Source organism: Schistocerca americana, chromosome 2 (assembly GCF_021461395.2).
Source record: "Schistocerca americana isolate TAMUIC-IGC-003095 chromosome 2, iqSchAmer2.1, whole genome shotgun sequence".
NCBI lineage: Eukaryota > Metazoa > Arthropoda > Insecta > Orthoptera > Acrididae > Schistocerca > Schistocerca americana.
Genome location: NC_060120.1, coordinates 931,333,132 through 931,354,791, shown reverse-complemented (window position 1 = coordinate 931,354,791; position 21,660 = coordinate 931,333,132). Strand labels below are relative to the sequence as shown.

At 43.3% G+C, this 21,660-nt stretch overlaps 1 protein-coding gene and 1 pseudogene across 1 annotated transcript in view; one reads left to right on the top strand and one right to left on the bottom strand.

The window, feature by feature from the left end:
* LOC124595993 (globin-1) overlaps nt 1-21,660 on the bottom strand; it is a 179,417-nt gene that overhangs the window by 137,711 nt on the left and 20,046 nt on the right. The gene's annotated exons all lie outside the window — the stretch shown is intronic.
* Nucleotides 693-810, top strand: LOC124597556 (annotated as a pseudogene).

The window sequence follows — 21,660 nt, the reverse complement described above, 5'->3', positions numbered from 1 at the left end:
AAAGTGGAGCACCTGTTGGATGTCACTTGAGCAACAGATCCATCAGTGACATTTCATCCATTCTAAATATAGCTGCCCAAGTCGGCTGCTGTTGATGCGACTGAAGTGGAAACGTGAAGGGACGACCGCAGCTGAACCAAGACCAGGTAGACCTCATGTACTGAGGACAGCGACTGCCCAGTGCTGCCGGGGAGGTGGTAAAAAAATTGCATCAAACCATGGAAAGGAATCATTCGTGAGTTCCGGAGTGCTACCAGCACCCTAGCTTGCACAATGATTGTGCGTACGGAGTTAGAAAGGGATAGGATGTAACCGTTGAACAGCTTCTCATAAACCACACAATGCTAAGCGACGTCCGAGGCGGTGTACAGGTTGATGTTGAATGACTGGAAACGAGTTATTTGGAGTGGTTAATCACGATAGACCCTATGGTAGTGGTGGTGGTGATGGTTAGTGTTTAACGTCCCGTCGACAACGAGGTCATTAGAGACGGAGCGCATGCTCGGGTTAGGGAAGGATTGGGAAGGAAATCGGCCGTGCCCTTTCAAAGGAACCATCCCGGCATTTGCCTGAAACGATTTAGGGAAATCACGGAAAACCTAAATCAGGATGGCTGGAGACGGGATTGAACCGTCGTCCTCCCGAATGCGAGTCCAGTGTGCTAACCACTGCGCCCCTATGGCAGTCCAATGGGCAACGGCCTTGCCGCAGTGGATACACCGGTTCCCGTGAGATCACCGAAGTTAAGCGCTGTCGGGCGTGGTCGGCACTTTGATGGGTGACCATCCAGGTCGCCATGCGCTGTTGCCAATTGAGGTGCTGCTCGACTGAATACTAGCGGCTTCGGTCAAGAATACCATCATGACGACTGGCAGAGTGGTGGGCTGACCCCACGCCCCTCCTGTGCTCATCCTCCGCCGAGGATGACACGGCGGTCGGATGGTCTCGGTAGGCCACTCGTGGCCTGAAGACGGAGTGCTATGGCAGTCCAATGGAAGGGTTTTGGTTTGACGAACGCCAGAAGAACGTTACCTGCCAACTTGTGAAGTGTCAACATGAAGTACGCAGGTGGTGTTGCGGTAAGGGCACGTTTTTTGTGGTTAGGGCGTGGTCCCATTACTGTGCTCGATGAAATGCTAAAAACGGAAGAACGTGAGCACATCTGACAGTACTGTGTACTAAATACAGTAAAGGAACAGAGAGGAGACTATAGATCTTTTTATCAGAATGACAAAGCAGCATCTGTGACAATAGTTTATGGAAAATGGTCTGCCAAGAGTCCTGATCTGAACCCGAAGGAACACTCCTGGGATGAGTCAAAATGTCGATTTCGCTCCAGAGCCCACTGTCCAACAACACTACCTTCTCTTGTTCCGGGTATTGAGGGAGATTGGGCTGCCCTTCCTCTGAAGTCACTCAGACGCATCCTTCAAAGTATTCCCAGCAGAGTTCAAGCCGCCAAGAAGGTGACAGGTGAACACAGCTCACACTAATGTCCTGATCAGATAGTGTATACGGAAGACGAGATGGGGTGCGTGGCGTTCTCGGACATGGAGGGAATGGTAAATGTTGTGGCGTAACAAGACAGTTACGCCACACTGAAGTAGCCGAAAGGCACGCGTTAATCTCACGTAGGCTAGAGAGAGGTCTGAAACAGGATACGTAATGAATGGTAGCAAGAAAAGTACGTAGCTGCTATAATACTTAACTTTTAATCCATCATTTGTATACAGCATTCCTTGATGATACAAGTGAGACTCTATCTTAAAATGGTTAATGGCGCCTTGCTAGGTCGTAGCCATTGACTTAGCTGAAGGCTATTCTAACTGTCTCTCGGCAAATGAGAGAAAGGCTTCGTCAGTGTAGTCGCTAGCAAAGTCGTCGTACAACTGGGGCGAGTGCTCGTCCGTATCTCGAGACCTGCCTTGTGGTGGCGCTCGGTCTGCGATCACACAGTGGCGACACGCGGGTCCGACATGTACTAATGGACCGCGGCCGATTTAAAGCTACCACCTAGCAAGTTTGGTGTCTGGCGGTGACACCACAGTAAAGATTTGATGGAGCCGAAACGCGTATAGTCATAAAGTTTAACGAAGGAGTATGGAAGACGCACCTTTCACAGATGGAGAACAGTTTTTATGAGATCTACAGGGTATGTCGTTACTGGAGTGTCTTAGCCAACAAGTGAGGTAAGATAGCCCTCCGATCCCGCCCAGGGGGCCACGTGCCGCTGCTGCACGACCTCTGTTTCCTCCCAGTGCCATACACGCGCAGAGGCAATTCCCAAGCAAAACGCCTGTGGGTTGGTCCTTGAGGATTTTCCCAACCGCACTTGCTCGCAGTCAGCGCAAGATTTCTTTAAGATTTTCTTCAGGCTGTGAGTTGTAAATCGCCAAGTAGGTTGAGACATTCTAGCCGATGTTGGCTATTCGTTTGCGGCGTGCATGTAGATGTACGCTCTAGAGGAAACGCTAATGATAGGCTATAATGGATGATCCAAAGTATGCCTGTTGAAGAGAAGAAAATCCAACCCTACTAAACTTAGCTAAGAATTTAGAACATCCCAAAATATACATTTAACTACCCATGTTTCTGGATGGTGATGCTCTTAGTTTCCGCGCTTGCTTAGAAAAACTACTGTGATACTCCGCGTTGTGCACGACTGTTTTTCTTTATCCAACCATTTTCAGCATTTATTGCGCTATTTCAAGTGGAATTTTTTTATTCTTCAGTGTTACATAATGCTAACCTGTTATTTCTACGCCCACAGTTGTAAAGTTACAGGCATAAAAATAACTTGTTAGTCTCTTGTAAGACTAAACAACAAAAAATATCCGACTGTAAACAGCACAAGAAGTGCTGAAAAATGGTTTGGTAAAGAAAACCGAAGTGTCTTGCAGGGTGCGCAGTGTCTGTTCTGTATCTTTTCAATAGCCGCGTGGTCTGGGGCGCCTTGCCACGGTTCGCGCGGCTCCCCCCGTCGGAGGATCGAATCCTCCCTCGGGAGCGAGCGCGCGTGCACGCGCGCGCGTGTTTGTGTTTGTGTGTGTATTTTGTTGTCCTTAGCTTAAGTTAGATTAAGTAGTGTGTAAGCCTAGGGACCGAAGATCTCAGCAGTTTGGTCCCATAGGAACTTACCACAAATTTCCAATTTTTTTTCCGATATATATTTACATTATTAATGTTCAGTCATAAAATAATTATTAATAGATATAAAATAAAAATCGAGGCAATATTATTCTATTTCAAAATCGCAGGTAATTCGAACGTCGTCATTAAATAATTAATCACTTACTGTTGTCAAAACTCGATGTTAAAACCCATTGGTTAGAGTATAGAATCAAGATCTGATTCGATTGATACTGCTTGTGAATTTGTGAACGTATTGGGAATGGCTTGAAAGGTTGCTGCGTAGACAAATATAGGAGACTTCAGTACATCACATGCTAGTCAGGTGTTCATTTTTACTTTTTTGGAAGTTTTATTCGAATACAAATTGGTACCCCCCCCCCCCCCCCCCCCCCCAATGAACCATGGACCTTGCCGTTGGTGGGGAGGCTTGCGTGCCTCAACGATACAGATAGCCGTGCCGTAGGTGCAACCACAACGGAGGGGTATCTGTTGAGAGGCCAGACAAACGTGTGGTTCCTGAAGAGGGGCAGCAGCCTTTTCAATAGTTGCAGGGGCAACAGTCTGGATGATTGACTGATCTGGTCTTGTAACGTTAACCAAAACGGCCTTGCTGTTGTGGTACTGCGAACGGCTGAAAGCAAGGGGAAACTACAGCCGTAATTCTTCCCGAGGGCATGCAGCTTTACTGTATGCTTAAATGATGATGGCGTCCTCTTGGGTAAAATATTCCGGAGGTAAAATAGTCCCCCATTCGGATCTCCGGGCGGGGACCACTCAAGAGGACGTCGTTATCAGGAGAAAGAAAACTGGCATTCTACGGATCGGAGCGTGGAATGTCAGATCTCTTAATCGGGCAGGTAGGTTAGAAAATTTAAAAAGGGAAATGGATAGGTTAACGTTAGATATAGTGGGAATTAGTGAAGTTCGGTGGCAGGGGGAACACGACTTCTGGTCAGGTGAATACAGGGTTATAAATATAAAATCAAATAGGGGTAATGCAGGAGTAGGTTTAATAATGAATAAAAAAATAGGAGTGCGGGTAGGCTACTACAAACAGCATAGTGAACGTATTATAGGGCCAAGATAGATACGAAGCCCATGCCTACTACAGTAGTACAAGTTTATATGCCAACTAGCTCTGCGGATGACGAAGAAATGTATGATGAGATAAAGGAAATTATTCAGGTAGTGAAGGGAGACGAAAATTTAATAGTCATGGGTGACGAATTCGACAGTAGGAAAAGGGAGAGAAGGCAACATAGTAGATGAATATGGATTGGGGCTAAGAAATTAAAGAGGAAGCCGCCGGGTAGAATTTTGCACAGAGCATAACTTAATCATAGCTAACACTTGGTTCAAGAGTCATAAAAGAAGGTTGTATACATGGAAGAATCCTGGAGATACTAAAAGGTATCAGATAGATTATATAATGGTAAGACAGAGATTTAGGAACCAGGTTTTAAATTGTAGGGCATTTCTAGGGGCAGATGTGGACTCTGACCACAATCTATTGGTTATGACCTGTAGATTAAAACTGAAGAAATTGCAAAAAGGTGGGAATTTAAGGAGATGGGACCTGGATAAACTGACTAAACCAGAGGTTGTACAGAGTTTCAGGGACAGCATAAGGGAACAATTGACAGGAATGGGGGACAGAAATCCAGTAGAAGACGAATGGGTAGCCCTGAGGGATGAAGTAGTGAAAGCAGCAGAGGATCAAGTAGGTAAAAAGACGAGGGCTAGTAGATATCCTTGGTTAAGGGCTAGTAGATATCCTTGGTTAACAGAAGAAATATTGAATTTAATTGAGCCGGCCGCGGTGGTCTCGCGGTTCTAGGCGCGCAGTCCGGAAGCGCGCGACTGCTACGGTAGCAGGTTCGAATCCTGCCTCGGGCATGGACGTGTGTGATGTCCTTAGGTTGGTTAGGTTTAAGTAGTTCTAAGTTCTAGGGGACTGATGACCACAGCTGTTAAGTCCCATAGTGCTCAGAGCCATTTGAACCATTTGAATTTAATCGATGAAAGGAGAAAATACAAAAATGCAGTAAACGAGGCCTGCAAAAAGGACTACAAACGTCTCAAAAATGAGATCGACAGGAAGTGCAAAATGGCTAAGCAGGGATGGCTAGAGGACAAATGTAAGGATGTAGAGGCTTATCTCACTAGGGGTAGGACAGATACAGCCTACAAGAAAATTAAAGAGACCTTTGGAGAATAGAGAGCCACTTGTATGAATATCAAGAGCAAAGAGGGGAAAGCAGAAAGGTGGAAGGAGTATATAGAGGGTCTATACAAGGGCGATGTACATGAAGACAATATTATGGAAATGGAAGAGGATGTAGATGCAGATGAAATGGGAGATACGATACTGCGTGAAGAGTTTGACAGAGCACTGAAAGACCCGAGTCGAAACAAGGCCCCGGGAGTAGACAACATTCCATTATAACTACTGACGGCTTTGGGAGAGCCAGTCCTGACAAAACTCTACCATCTGATAAGCAAGATATACGATACAGGCGAAATACCCTCAGACTTCAAGAAGAATATAATAATTCCAATCCCAAAGAAAGCAGGTGTTGACAGATGTGAAAATTACCGAACTATCTGTTTAATAAGTCACAGCTGCAAAATACTAACGCGAATTATTTACAGACGAATGGCAAAACTTGTAGAAGCCGACCTTGGGGAAGATCAGTTTGGATTCCGTAGTAGTGTTGGAACACGTGAGGCAATAATGACCTTACGACTTATCTTAGAAGAAAGATTAAGGAAAGGAAAACCTACGTTTCTAGCATTTGTAGAGAGAAAGCTTTTGACAATGTTGACTGGAATACTCTCTTACAAATTCTAAAGTTGGCAGGGGTAAAATACAAGGAGCGAAAGGCTATTTACAATTTGTACAGAAACCAGATGGCAGTTATAAGAGTCGAGGGGCATGAAAAGGGAAGCAGTGGTTGGGAAGGGAGTGAGACAGGGTTGTAGCCTGTCCCCGATGTTATTCAATCTGTATATTGACCAAGCAGTAAAGGAAACAAAAGAAAAATTTGGAGTAGGTATTAAAATCCAGGGAGAAGAAATAAAAACTTTGAGGTTCGCCGATGACACTGTAATTCTGTCAGAGACAGCAAAGGACTTTAAAGAGCAGTTGAACGGAATGAGCAGTGTCTTGAAAGGAGGATATAAGGTGAACAACAAAATCAAAACGAGGATAATGGAATGTAGTCGAATTAAGCCGGAGGATGCTGAGGGAGTTAGATTAGGAAATGAGACACTTAAAGTAGTAAAGGAGTTTTGCTATTTGGGGAGCAAAATAATCCACGATGGTCGAAGTAGAGAGGATATAAAATGTAGACTGGCAATGGCAAGGAAAGCGTTTCTGAAGAAGAGAAATTTGTTAACATCGAGTATAGATTTAAGTGTCAGGAAGTCGTTTCTGAAAGTATTTGTATGGAGTATAGCCATGTATGGAAGTGAAACATGGACAATAAATAGTTTGCACAAGAAGAGAATAGAAGCTTTCGAAATGTGGTGCTACAGAAAAATGTTGAAGATTAGGTGGGTAGATCACGTAACTAATGAGGAGGTACTGAATAGGATTGGGGAGAAGAGAAGTTTGTGGCACAACTTGACTAGAAGAAGGGATCGGTTGGTAGGACATGTTTTGAGGCATCAAGGGATCGCAAATTTAGCATTGGAGGGCAGCGTGGAGGGTAAAAATCGTAGAGGGAGACCAAGAGATGAATATACTGAGCAGATTCAGAAGGATGTAGGTTGCAGTAGGTACTGGGAGATGAAGGAGCTTGCACAGGATAGAGTAGCATGGAGAGCTGCATCAAACCAGTCTCAGGACTGAAGAACACAACAACAACAACAACAAAACAAATTGGTACCTGTATCACTTTTTATTTGCCGCATCGATTGTGGCGTTTTAATTAGATCATCCGCTATGGCGTTTCAAAACACTTGAAAACGGCTACAAACTGTCATCAGAGGTGGAATAAATTGATTATCGCAACGCAAGACCTTGCAAAAAGCATATCATTTGAATAATACATTGCAACTGTGGCTCCAGTAAAAGTGAAAAAATTGTATCTGGAGAATCTTCTCCTTCCATGGTCATAGTATTTTGATGACACACCAAATTTAGATACAAAATATCTTGATAAATATGTCCAAATGCACAGCAGTAGTTGGCAATGGAGGACATATCTTTTGTGGTCGGGCTGCAGCAGCAGCAGCAGCAGCAGCTGCTGCCGCTATTTCAAATCGGAAAAAAATGCACATAAAAATCCATCCATTTCGATTCTATGGCTGGCAGCAACTTAATAGCAGGCGGAGCTTGCGAATGGCAATCTTCCAGTGGCTTATAATGACCGTACATTGTTGAAACTTGCAACTGTAGACTGGAAAGATGCAGCCTTGATGTGACCGAGCGGTTCTAGGCGCTTCAGTCTGGAACCGCGCGACCTCTATGGTCGCAGGTTCGAATCTTGCCTCGGGCATGGATGTGTGTGATGTTTTTAGGTTAGTTATGTGTAAGTAGTTCTACGTTCTAGGGGACTGATGACCTTAGATGTTAAGTCCCATAGTGCTCAGAGCCATTTGAACCTGTTGCCGGTCCTTGAGTGATTTACGAACGCTTGATGAGCGACAAGTCTTCCTGTAATCGGCACCAAGTGGATACCGTATCGCGTCGCTAAGTAACATTACACATTCAGTGACATGAAAACTGTTGTTCATAATATAAAGCACGATATCTAACCTGGACTACGTCTCATCCAGTCTGTAGCAGAATAGGGAACGTCTTCGCGGAGAAAAGTACACTTATGTTGTCATACAAAAGTTGCGAGGTCTAAATACACTTAACAGCCCAATTTACTCCCTTTCGCAACGAAAGCAGCTGCCTTCTGTGCTGAAAAATATTACAGACAATGCCTTCAAATTGTTCAGGCCATCCTGTTATGCGCAGCTGTTTGACCCACTACTGTTATGTCGGAGATGATATCCGCAACATCCGTTAAACATTAAGTATGCCCAATACTCTCTGTCATATTTCCGGGCCATGCTTAGTTGGTAACAATGGTTTCGAAACGATTAGACACAACAGGAAGATTACGTAAAGGTCTCCAGGTCTGACAACTAACAACTCACTGACACCTTCGCCGGAGCACTTTGATGTATGCAGCTTTTCAAACAAGATACAATTGAATTTTATATTTTTGAAAGAGCATCTAGTATGTAATTTGATTTCGAATTTGCTGTTGCTACAGATATTACATACGTAATGGCACAAACTACATTAAAGGACTATCAGTCCGTCAGCGTACATATTACAGGATTCCGAAAAACAATACTTTTATAGGGGCATTGGTCAATGACTCATGCCTATTTAAAAGTAAAGAGGCATCAGACGTTACTTGTGCCCCTTTGGGACTAAAGCTTACATAGCGTGCTGAAGATATTATGTAATACATTCCACATGCTCCCCTGCCAGTGTATTTTGCATACACAATATAAAGATTGTTACACATAAGGAATATGTCTACCATGAGGGTGAAGGCAAGAAGACTCCAACTCAAATGACATTTATAAACGATTTATATGAAAGATATACCACAAGAATACAGTAAACTTCACCTATTCTCAGACGACTCCTAAGGTGAGAATAAGAATCACTCTTAGTAGATCTTTGGTGCACCTAACCGATACCGCGAGATTCAATAGGCTTCAACATTAATTTTCACTGAGTGGATAGTTTTTCACCCTGCGGAAGCAAATTCGGCATTATCAAAAGGAAAGTAAAAAAAAGATTGTTTACAGTGCATAACGTCGCAGAGGTGAATCTTACAAGTTCGAAGCCAGGTAAATTTTTTGTTAGAGGGGTTTGATGCTACAGAAATACTAGGCTTCAGGTCGAGGTGGCAGGTGTACTGCAAGAAGACAGGATTATCTGAAGAAACTCAAAGTACTGGAAGACGGGAGGTGACATTCTCTATCAACACTTTTTCATATTTTGTTTCTGATAATGCAAGAAATGGTTATATTAAAGCTTCTACAACAATGAATGGAATGGTTGCCACATTTTTCTTCCTGACCTTGAAAGCTGTCCACTGACTGCGCTAGCGAAACTAGCTCATCCACCCGAAAAGATTCCAGTTAAGTCCAATACAAACAAGGACGTGGAAAAACCCCAACATTCTCTGCCATATTAAGTGTACTGTAAAGAATAGCCAACGACTAATGAATGGACCGTCAAACACAGATTAGCGTTGTAGAATGGTGCGTTAGTATTGCGAAATGTAGAACTGTACGTCTTACATTGTATCCAATCTAGATTTTAATATGAACAAAAAAGAGTGCGCGATTTCGATATTTTTACATGTATTTTTTAAAAAAGCTTTTAATGCTTAAGTTTCTTATATTTTGGTAATGTAATTAGCCTCTTGTCTGACTGTCATATCTGCAGCATACAAGATACCAATGCCAATAAAGATGCCCATAGCTGCAATGCAATTTAGACAGTTTTTCTCAGTTTCCCACAAATATGTGGGAATGAATATTGAATGGAATACCCTCTTTCAATTTCTGAAGGCGGCAGGGGTAAAATACAGGGAGCGAAAGGCTATTTACAATTTGTACACAAAGCAGATGACAGTTGTAAGAGTCAAGGGACATGAAAGGGAAGCAGTGGTTGGGAAGGGAGTGAGACAGGGTTGTAGCTTCTCCCCGATGCTATTCAATCTGTATGAGCAAGCAGTAAAGGAAACAAAAGAAAAGTTCAGAGTAGGTATTAAAATCCATGGAGAAGAAATAAAAACTTTGAGGTTCGCCGATGACATTGTAATTCTGTCAGAGTCAGCAAAGGACTTGGAAGAGCAGTTGAACGGAATGGGCAGTGCTTTGAAAGGAGGGTATAAGATGAACATCAACAAAAGCAAAACGAGGATAATGGAATGTAGTCGAATTAAGTCGGGTGATGCTGAGGGAATTAGATTAGGAAATGAGACAAAGTAGTAAAGGAGTTTTGCTATTTGGGGAACAAAATAACTGATGATGGTCGAAGTAGAGAGGATATCAAATGTAGACTGGCAATGGCAAGGAAAGCGTTTCTGAAGAAGAGAAATTTGTTAACATCGAGTATAGATTTAAGTGTCAGGAAGTCGTTCCTGAAAGTATTTGTATGGAGTGTAGCCATGTATGGAAGTGAAACGTGGACGATAAATAGTTTATACAAGAAGAGAATAGAAGCTTTCGAAATGTGGTGCTACAGAAGATCACCAATTTGCTACTGGAGGGCAGCGTGGAGGGTAAAAATCGTAGAGGGAGACCAAGAGATGAATACACTAAGCAGATTCAGAAAGATGTAGGCTGCAATAGGTACTGGGAGATGAAGAAGCTTGCACAGGATAGAGTAGCATGGAGAGCTGCATCAAACCAGTCTCAGGACTGAAGACCACAACAGCAACAGCGACAACATGTTTCGGTTGACACATACGATTAATTATAGTATGCTTTGATATTTTAAATGACTAATATCAGCTCACATCAACCACACTTAGATCTGCAGATAAAAAATAACGTAATTAATCTGCAGTATAGAACGTTGCCATCTTGTACCAGAGCGTACCTGATTGTATCGGTTATGAGAGTAACCAGTCCAATTCATCAGCAAAATTTAGATGCTACGTCGGTTTCGGTCAACTGGAACACGTGCACTGTGACAGAAAATCAGTGAGGGATGCCTTTAGGCGCGGCCCCTTTGTCCACGGCGGCGTTTACCGGACGACTGTTCGGGTCACGGGGCAACACCGAAGCAGCGACCACCAGAGGGAGCGCCCCGCGGCAGAGACAGGCCTGCGGCTACGCCATAGACACGGACGCCGTCTCCCATTTACATTACATACAGGGTGAAGAAAAAAATGTCACAGTTTGAGGACGGCATGCGATTCCTTATCCAGATTGCAGACAAACATTCGTCTAGCAAAATTAGATTGGGCGCATTTTGTAAAGACATGTATGAAACGTGTACCACATGTATAACCACAGCTGTCATAGCTCACAGAATACACTGCAGGAACATGAAACTCACGTCTACCATCGAGCTAGGGCTTGAATCCTCCTCAGGTTCCTTATTTTTTTTTTAATTTTTTTTTTTATTTCTTAGACATCCGTTCCCTAGTTCTCGTCGTTTATAAGCAGGACATCACATTGTCACACGACAATAGGCTGTCATGTGACAGAGGGAGTAGGGGGACAAAGTACGTTTAGAAGCAGTTTATAAGTGCGGGTTGCCTACCTCAGGGGCAGCTGTGCACTCAAGGGCAAACCTATTGTTCTCCTTTGATTGACAGGTCACTAATTATTGTTCTGCTAAGAGGATTAAGTCCCCCTGGGGATAATCCAGCCTTTTGATTGATAGGTCTTTAACCTATTGTTCCGCCCCCTCCCCCTCAGGAAACCTCCAACCCACCCCCTCCCTCTCGCTGGTACAGGCACACTTTCTGGTCTGAGTTATTCGAATAGCCCCCTCTCACTCTTATCAATTTGACTGACTATATTGAATTGATCAATTAATTAACGCCTCCCCCTCTGGTAAATCCCCTATCTATCTACATCCCCTCTCCCCCTCCCTTCCCCTACCCCAAATTGGCGGCTCTGGGGTGGAGAGGAAGGATCTCACGACAGGAAATTCAAGGGTGTATTGTTTATTTATAAAAAATTCAGTTGTAGAGGCACCATCCTGATTAGAATATTTTTCGTCGTCTGTAGCAACGCCTTAGGGAAACCGGTAATCTCCGATTCTTGAAACCATTCACCAATCACCTCGGTGAAGTACCCGTGATATTGCAAGGCAGTTCCAAATATCTCAAACACTGGTTGTTGAAGTGTTGTAAGATGAACTGCATCCATACGATCAAAGGGTTAACTCAACACTAGCAGCCAGAAGACCGCATTGGAAGAGCACACCTGAATGAATGGCTTTTGCACCAAGTAGAACAAACATTTTATAACTGACGTGATATGGACTGGGGAATCTAGCTTCACTCGTGGAGGTATTTTCAACCTCCACAACCGCTATCATTGGTCGAGACACAACCCACATGTCACCAGTGAGCGTGGCTTTCAGGCACCCTTTGGCATAAACCTGTGGGCTGACAAGTTGATGGCGTTCCTACATCGTACGTTTCTTTACAATAATTTGTCAGGCGCATTAGAAGACGTTCTGCTTACGTTAGTGTTCGGGGACGTTTATGTTTTCAGCATGATAGTGCACCGCCTCACTTTGGAATGAATGTGCCTTACTATGATATTTAAACGAAGCGTTTTCAGGGAAATGGGTTAGTCGTGGAGGTCCAGTGTTCTGATCTCCACGTTCCACGGACCTTAATCCACTAGATTTTTATTTTTGGGGACATTTAAAGGAACAGTTTCATAGTACGCGGTCTGACAGCTCGTGTGTGTGACGCTTCGGCAATGGTGGAAGCAGATATGTTATTAAGGTCCATCAAAGTAAGGTCTAGCGAGTAGCGAAGTGCTTGCAAATGCAAGGTGGTCGCTTTGAAATCTTCTCTAAAATGAATGTTGCTTGTACATGTTCGTACCGGCGCTGTGGGGTACGTCAAATGGAATTACTGTGTTTAGAAAATGTGCAATACAGTGTAGCCTACCTATTGTATTTTTTGTGCTGCATTGGATGCAGACGATGTGACTTTATCCACTATTATTTTTTGTTGGCTTGATTTGTGTCATGGGCGAAATAAAGTGGTCGTTTACATCTGTAAGAAGTTCATGTTATGTCTTAATGTTTAAGCAAAGGTATCAGTAGCAGAAAGAAATACACAAGATACTGCAATTGTGTACATGTAAACTGGGTACAATCTGATCATTTAAGTGGAAAAAGAAAATGTGTAGCGCGAACGCGATTCGAACTTCGTCGATCTCCATATCCGTTCCCCACGGTATTGCCTCGTCTCACTCAGCTAATGGGACAACTATAGCAGAGCGCAGGGTTCGCGCTTTCTGTTTTCTCCACGCTGCACGCAGTTAGGCCGTTGTCGGAGCCTCGTTTTTTAAATCACTTTTCTGTTAAACCTAATGGCGGGAGCAGATTTTGCTAGACACACATTTGTCTTGAATTAGGATGAGGAATCGCATGCCTACCGCGAAGTGCGGCATTTTTTTCTTGACCCATAATTTTTTTTTTTTACTTTTTCTACTATTTTAACCCTGAAAACCAGAAAGTGTAATCAATTTTTTTTTCTAGAACAGTTTTCTCAACAAGCCATTTAAAAGTTCTCAATTCAGTATAGAGATGTATTTTTCATTAATATGTGACACCTGTTGCCTTGCGGGCTATCTGAACAACGTGTGGAAGGTGGCACGCTTGGTGGTATATTAAAAATGTTAATTAATTCCAACTTATTATAAGCGTAAAGGGAAGACTACTTTTCTATGAATGAAACGTAGATCTGAAGGATTGTAATTTGTATCGGTAGGATGTTAGCGTCAATTTACTTGAGTGTTGAGTGCATAGGTGCCACGCTATTAGTTAGGGCAGCCTGCGTGTCAACGAAAATCTTACTGGTTGTAAGACGCCGTGAGCGCCTCAAACCCAGACACGTTAGCGTCTGGTCTATTCTGCACTCGAGGATAATTCCGCTTTTGTTACTACACACTATCGTGAAGAAATCTTACTAAAATGAGGTGGCATGGAAACTAGGAGATCAGCCACAAATAAAAAGATCGAAACTAAAATGAACGATCAATTTTAATTAAGAGACGCCCTGTCGTCAGTTAATCCCCCTGCATGTCACATTAGCAAGGGACTGATAATTATTACTGGCGTGTTTGTCAGATACTGTTTTCGACTAGAGTTCACGAAAGACATCTGTGTCTGGCGAACGCCTTCCCCTGTGCGCCGTTAACGATGTTTCCGTCAGTCGTGTTTATCATTAACTCTTCCACGAAACAGGTACTACCGCAAGAAAATATCCATACGTTAGTACTTAAAGCACAGCGGTACTTGGACGGAATTTGCCCGATACCCTTCAGGAGGACATTCAACAACTCTTATCAGTCAACGCCAAGCATAAGAACCAGAAGTGGACCAACGCGTTACTGACTTGCTCCATTTTTTGAAGTTCTTTTTCTTAAGTAAATCATTCAATTTTTTCTGACATTGTAATCATTTACAGGGTTATTACAAATGATTGAAGCGATTTCACAGCTCTACAATAACTTTATTATTTGAGATATTTTCACAATGCTTTGCACACACATACAAAAACTCAAAAAGTTTTTTTAGGCATTCACAAATGTTCGATATGTGCCCCTTTAGTGATTCGGCAGACATCACGCCGATAATCAAGTTCCTCCCACACTCGGCGCAGCATGTCCCCATCAATGAGTTCGAAAGCATCGTTGATGCGAGCTCGCAGTTCTGGCACGTTTCTTGGTAGAGGAGGTTTAAACACTGAATCTTTCACATAACCCCACAGAAAGAAATCGCATGGGGTTAATTCGGGAGAGCGTGGAGGCCATGACATGAATTGTTGATCATGATCTCCACCACGACCGATCCATCGGTTTTCCAATCTCCTGTTTAAGAAATGCTTCTGCTTTAGCCTTTTCCGCAAGATTTTCCAAACCGTCGGCTGTGGTACGTTTAGCTCCCTGCTTGCTTTATTCGTCGACTTCCGCGGCTACGCGTGAAACTTGCCTGCACGCGTTCAACCGTTTCTTCGCTCACTGCAGGCCGACCCGTTGATTTCCCCTTACAGAGGCATCCAGAAGCTTTAAACTGCGCATGCCATCGCCGAATGGAGTTAGCAGTTGGTGGATCTTTGTTGAACTTCGTCCTGAAGTGTCGTTGCACTGTTATGACTGACTGATGTGAGTGCATTTCAAGCACGACATACGCTTTCTCGGCTCCTGTTGCCATTTTGTCTCACTGCGCTCTCGAGCGCTCTGGCGGCAGAAACCTGAAGTGCGGCTTCAGCCGAACAAAACTTTATGAGTTTTTCTACGTATCTGTAGTGTGTCGTGACCATATGTCAATGAATGGAGCTACAGTGAATTTATGAAACCGCTTCAATCATTTGTAATAGCCCTGTATTTGTCTGTGTATGGTCATCATAGCGATTTCCGTCTCATTCGGATAGTTTCTTCGTGGTGCGTCGTTTCTTTTTTCTTTTCTTTTATTCTTTTTTTTTTTTTTTTAGATTCTACGTATACAGAGATCCTTCTTCGTAGAGCTGCACTCAGTCATTGCCAAATATTTTGAGTAATGGACTAGTTATCAACATATCTGCTTACATGCCCATGACGCAGAATGTTTTGCTCGAGCCCGTATCTTCCGCGTAGTTCACGACCCTTCCGTCGCTATCGCTCACATGGTACATGACTCGACATTCTGTGTCCAAATGGGATCAGCTGTTTTGAGGATACGTAATAGCATTGCTAGAACCAGCTGAGCAATTTTACAGTTTTACTATCAGCTTTTGGGAATGATTCAGTTTCAACAACTTTTGAGACGTTGCCGCCTGAGTGTCATGATTAAGCTATATTTTACTCGTGCACAGACGGAGTGCTAATGTGAAATTATGATATCTTGAAAGCTATGAGACAACAGGGTTCTCATCTGTTGCCGCATTCCCAGGACAGACACGTAGTAGCGGTATCCTGTCCACTCTACCGTTGGTCGTTCGTTTCGACATTGCGCGTGGAAGTTTGCCTATGCCATGCTACGCACGGTATTCAGTTTTTACCAGGCAGACAATCGAAACGGAGTGATTCCTATGTAGCGATTTTTTCCTTTCTAAAAGTGGTTTAAGTGTCCGAATCAGTCGTACCTTCATCGACTCCCTCAAGAGCGTGGTCAGAAACAAAGAATGCAACACTCTCAAGGACTGAGTCCACTGACACTTGGGTGTAATATGAAGGATATACTGAGGGGTTGCAGTGTTAGTGCTTTATTCGTCACGGTCTTCGACGATCAGATGGCACTCAGAACGCCAGTCGGCGCGTCCTCGGTTTTGAGTCTGTAGGAAATAGCTGTGCGGAGTTTAGAGCTGAACAGTACTTGCCCCACCGACAAGTACATACTCTTTTTGAACAGCTTTGGCCTTTGAATGGGACCACACTGGGGGCCTGCAGGTAGCTGGATGGACGAGTCGAAGGATTGCTGCAAATGTTGGGCAAAATGTGTCGGTGGTATGTAGCTGTTTTCAGTACTGGTCTGTGAAGGATTCCCACACCCTCAGAGCAGGTTCTGGACATCCGCCTAGTAGGGACACACATCAAGATCGACACATTGTGTGGACAGCGGTGGACGACTAAACATCATCCAGCAACGAAATCTGGCACATGTTGCACTTCCTGCGTCATCAGAGAGCATTGGGAACCGTCTGCTTGGAGCGGAACCAAGATCACGTGTGCCTTTGGCCAGTGTGACACCACGACACCAGTTAGCATGGTTACTCCCGTGTCATGGACGTGTCCACTGGAGAGTGGAATGGCGTTCTATTGTCGTTAGTGATGAGAGGTGGTACTGTCTATTAGCGAGTGCGGGGCGTACACGTGTATGGCGTAGACCTGCTGTGCCTATTCAGGCGTGCATTCGGCGACACATAGGCTCCGTCGCAGACTTCAAGGTGTGGAAGGCCGTCAGTTACAGTTCGCGGACACGTTTGGTGTTTCTGCAGGGTGCAGTAACCAATGAACAGTGTGAAAGAAAAAGTTCAGAATATAAAAATGTGCTTACGTTTCGAAAATGAAGTGGTACTGTGACTTCCAGACCAGATGAGAGGAAACGCAGATGCCAACAAACTGTAATTCGTTATTCACAGAAAAAGTGCGACGTGAACTGTTTGATAATCTAAAAATAGCGCATATCAAAACAAAACTGTATCGTTCTAGATCCCACTGAAGAAGTCTTGGGGTAAAACAAAGCGAAACGTGTCTCGGAGAAATAAATTACAGCTGTAGGAAGAAAAGGCTGTTTTATTTACAAAACAAATATTTCTGTGTTTGCCGCGGAGGATGGCCATGCAAACAAACTTGTCTCACGAGAAAGACTACGTACAACGTTTTAGGGACCGGCTTTATATGATGACTCTGAAATATACTACAACCCCCCCCCCCCCCCCCAAGAAGCCCTCTTGTGGGGATCGTGAGGACAAGATTAGATTAATTACAGCACGCATAAAGGCAAAAAATTTAGTCATTCTTTGTGCGCTCTATACGTGAATGCAACGGGTAGAAGAACTAATAACTTGTACAATGGAAAGTACCCTATGCTATCACTTCACAGTTGCACATACATGCCCTTGGAAGTAACTAAGTGTTGTCATTCTGAACTACTGGATGAATAAGGTGTGAGTAATTTGCGCGCCGTGGGTTAATTGCGTCAAGATACATAAACAGTTTCTAACTATTAATACTTTATTTATTGTGTTAAACCTTTAACGTAAATGCAGATCTCTTAATCAGTAGGTTATGGCAGCATATTAAATTTTTAAACTCGGTCAGTAACCACATGAAATACTGAAAATCAGATTTTTGCTGCCTTGGAAGCCGTTAGATAAACTACTTGCAACTGGGATCGGATGACTTTCAGCCGTTTAGTATATAGCTTATTATAACTACTTTTATTAGTTTATATTCAGTAACTATACCGTATATAGTAATTACACTGCTATTATTTCATGTATTCACAGCCTGCGAGGAATTCACACGTCAGAGAGTTGTTAGAATACAGAGGATCTGCGAATTGACGGAAAATGTTAAAGCTTGGCTCTGGTTGCAACGATGCATACTATAGGTAAGTGAGCGCCATAATTCTAAACTGGCTGTGGCTCACGTTTAGGTGTGCCCTGCAGCGCGCTTGTTACCAATAGCGAGATCTGCGTTAACATCGTGCTTGTATTAGAATTGTGCAGCAAAACTATGATGAATGTAGTTAGAATGAACGTCTTCTTTTCTTTCAAACGAAATTTAAAGCATTTTTTACACTGTCTGACAAAAGAAAGCGATGCACCCAAAGTAGGAGCGGGAAACGAAATGAAACTTCACGGGTTCACCTCATTTCAGTGATTACAATATCGAGCCAACTTTACAACGAACTTCGCAGTATCATCTCATCTGCAGAATGACGTTGCACCCCTTCTGGCCTGGATAAATGCACTAGTTCTGCTTGGAAGGGTGTCATAAAGCAGTTGTATCACCTCCTGGGTCAAGCTGCCACTCAACTGCTGTCTGGTCCTCGATATCCTGGACACTAGTTCGCACTGCGACGGAGTTGACGACTCCACACATGTTTTTTCGGCCACATATCTGGGAATCTACATGGCCACCGGAGTACTTCAACATTACACAGACAGTTCAAAAAACAGTGCGCTTGCAGATGTTTTGCTGAGTTGTGATTTTCATTTTATGCACAATATTTCGACGACCGACCCAGCTGTCTCAGGGTGTATACGTGGACAAGGAAAAAAAATTCCTGGATTTTTCCCGGATTTCCCGGTTGAAAATCCATTTTTTCCCGGGTGAAAATACACTTTTTCCCGGGTGAAAATACACCTTTTCCGTGTTAAATGACAGTTTACTTTTCCTCGCCACTGTAAAACTTATATATCCTTAGAATGTTTATGGTTTTCTATACAGACGTAGAATTTGCCGGCACTTTAGAAAACGAAACCCAGGGGAAAAAACACGTTTTGGAAAGATGTCTGATGTGCAGCAACATGTACGCTGCATTTCTTCGTTTTACGGAAGTATAAATTCGAATTCCACCAAACAACGCATGTTACTTTTCGAAGCAATGAAATCGAGACTGCGACGCCCTTTTGTAAGCCAGTCATAGCTCATGTCACGTGATCTCGGCAGCTGATGACAGCACAGGACACGTAGTGTAGTCAACCAATAGCAAGATCACTCTTAAGTAGCGCGAACACACAAAAAGAAAAATTAATGGTTTAAATTAATATACATAGTTTTGCTTGAAGAAAAACAAAGCTTTCACAAATAATATTGGTCTTGAAGATTAATAAGCTGCAAGAGAAGCTAAGCTTCCACATATAATGCTGATCATTTTGGACGTGTTACACTTTAAGATACATCACACAAATGTGCCAGGTCGTCCTTACAGAGTTGATTTTTAAATGAGAGTCAAACGCTCTGTGATTTAAGAAATTCATCGTACATTCTCGCACGTAGTTCATCTTGCGTAAAAGGAAATTTACTTTGAAAGTAACACTTTTCAAACCACCATTCGCAATATTTTCCTGTGACCTGTTAGAAATTGGTTCGTTTCAGCGTTTCCCAGAGAGCGCCAGATAACAGGCGTCACAGCGCCTGCGTAGCTACGATGATGCAGAAAGCCCGCATGTTCGTACGTGTAAAATATTAAAAGATCTTGCATTATGTCATAAAAGAAACAAGACATCAAAGGATACTTCAGGAGCATCGGAATTTCGTGAACCATACTAAAATGCATAATTCGGCTTAAAGTGCACAATCGTATGTCCAGATTCGGATGTAAATTTTCTTGAGTTCCAGAACTGTATTATCTCGTGTTTGGTTCTTTATTATGGCATAACGCCATACGAACTAGAAGATGGAAAACGTGCACTTGAAATGCAGCGAACAGTTGAAACTAGCTAACAGTGTGCTATTAAACACTTCGTTTCAAATAGATTGACTGCCTCAGCGCAAAATATTAATAAAAGCCAAATCTCTTTAGCAAACCGACAAAAATAACTTCACTGTTCTGCAAAGTGATTAATGCTTCACTGTCAGAAAAGTGGGAATAAAACCTGAAACTAACAACATGTTTTAGCCTTCCGTAACTATGCGAACGTATTTTAATTCATTTGGTAGCTCCCGGCTACAGAAATCCGTTTTGTTTTCATTTAATGTGAGAGCAATAAACGAACAGGAAACCGCAAAATCACTAAAGGTAAACACAGGTCATGTGGAGACTACCCACCTCCCCACTACAACTCAGACTGCTCTGTGCATCAGCCCTGGATCTACGATATCTCCGAACCGGAGCAATTTACATAGTGGCGCCCAGTTACACATCTGTAGCAGAAGCGGGAGAAGGTACTACTCATAGGCGACTCAACTGCGCATGCGCAAGAGCCCGCCCGCAACTGCTCAAATGAATCATATGTAAACAGCTGTCATGTCACGCTCATCGGAGGCAATTTGTTGTTAGGAAGCACTGCATATTCTTCCTAAAGCCTTTGATACACTTTGATTGGCAGACGCTTGTATGAGCACTGTGTTTTGTTGTTGAATATAGCGCATCTCCTTTGGGGCTTCAGTTTTATTCTCGTTTTTTTCTCTCTTTTTTTTTTTTTTTTTTTTTTTACTGCAGCATTATTCTGCAGAAGCGGGATACAGTAATATCCTTCGTTAGAGTATTGGTTCTTACCAGTCAAAATCACAAAAATTTAAATGGTTACTAAAACAAGGAAAAGTTCCCGGAATTCTAAAAAATTCCCGGGTTTTTCCCGGTTTTCTCCAGGACGAAAAAATTCCCGGGTTTTTCTCGGATATCCCGGGTCGTATACACCCTATGTCTTCTTCAGGTGCTGTGAGTTTTTCTGGAATCGGAGAGCGGGTACACATATCAGCAAAATTCGCAGCACGTGCAGTGCATCCTGAAACGCGCCGAGAAAAACTGAGAGATCAGAAAGTAAAAAGAAGTTTTTCACTTATTACATTTTCGCTGTTCACGTAGTAAAACTGCAGCATCACACATTAAGTTTTAATGCATTACGTCTTTATTTCTAAATCTATCCTCAAAGATTTAGCAGAAGTATCCTCATATACTACTGAATGTGCCTGCAAAATTGAATCATTGTACGACACACAGCTCAGGAGATATGACGTCATAAGCAATGAGTTGCGTGTCAAACCAGCTTTATGTGGGAGCTCGTTTGTTTAAAGAATCGCTGGAGGGAGGATTAATGGTGTCGACCAAGTGATTATCAGCGATTAAAACCAGTCGTACGTAAACATTACTGGTAACAACAGCCTTGGCAGTGTGAAAACGTCACTCCTCAATCATTTTTAGGGTAAGGAGGCACTTCCTGCAAAAGTAATTAGACTTGTATGGCATAAGTCTTACGTTTTGCTGAAGATCTTTTTTTTTGCGGAATTCGACCTTTATCCGGCAGCATAAAAACATTTAAGAAGAGCGAGGGGAATCAAACAGCGGTGGCGCGGGGCAGGTGGAGGTGGGCTGGCGACGCCACGCCTAATGAAGCACCGGCAGGCGGCGAGGCCGGCCCAGGTGGCCGCGATAAGACCAGACGAGAGGAGAGGGACTCTCCAGCCGACAACATGGCCGCCGCCACCGCCACAGCAGCACCGGCAGTCGATAGGACGCCGCACCTTCAGAAGCGCCTTCCAAACTATTTTAAATTTATAATCGACGCTAACGAGCTTCCCTTTTTCAGAAACGCTGTCCTGAAATTTTGTATCCCCTCTACTATGGCAGCTGTAGAATTTGGTTATACA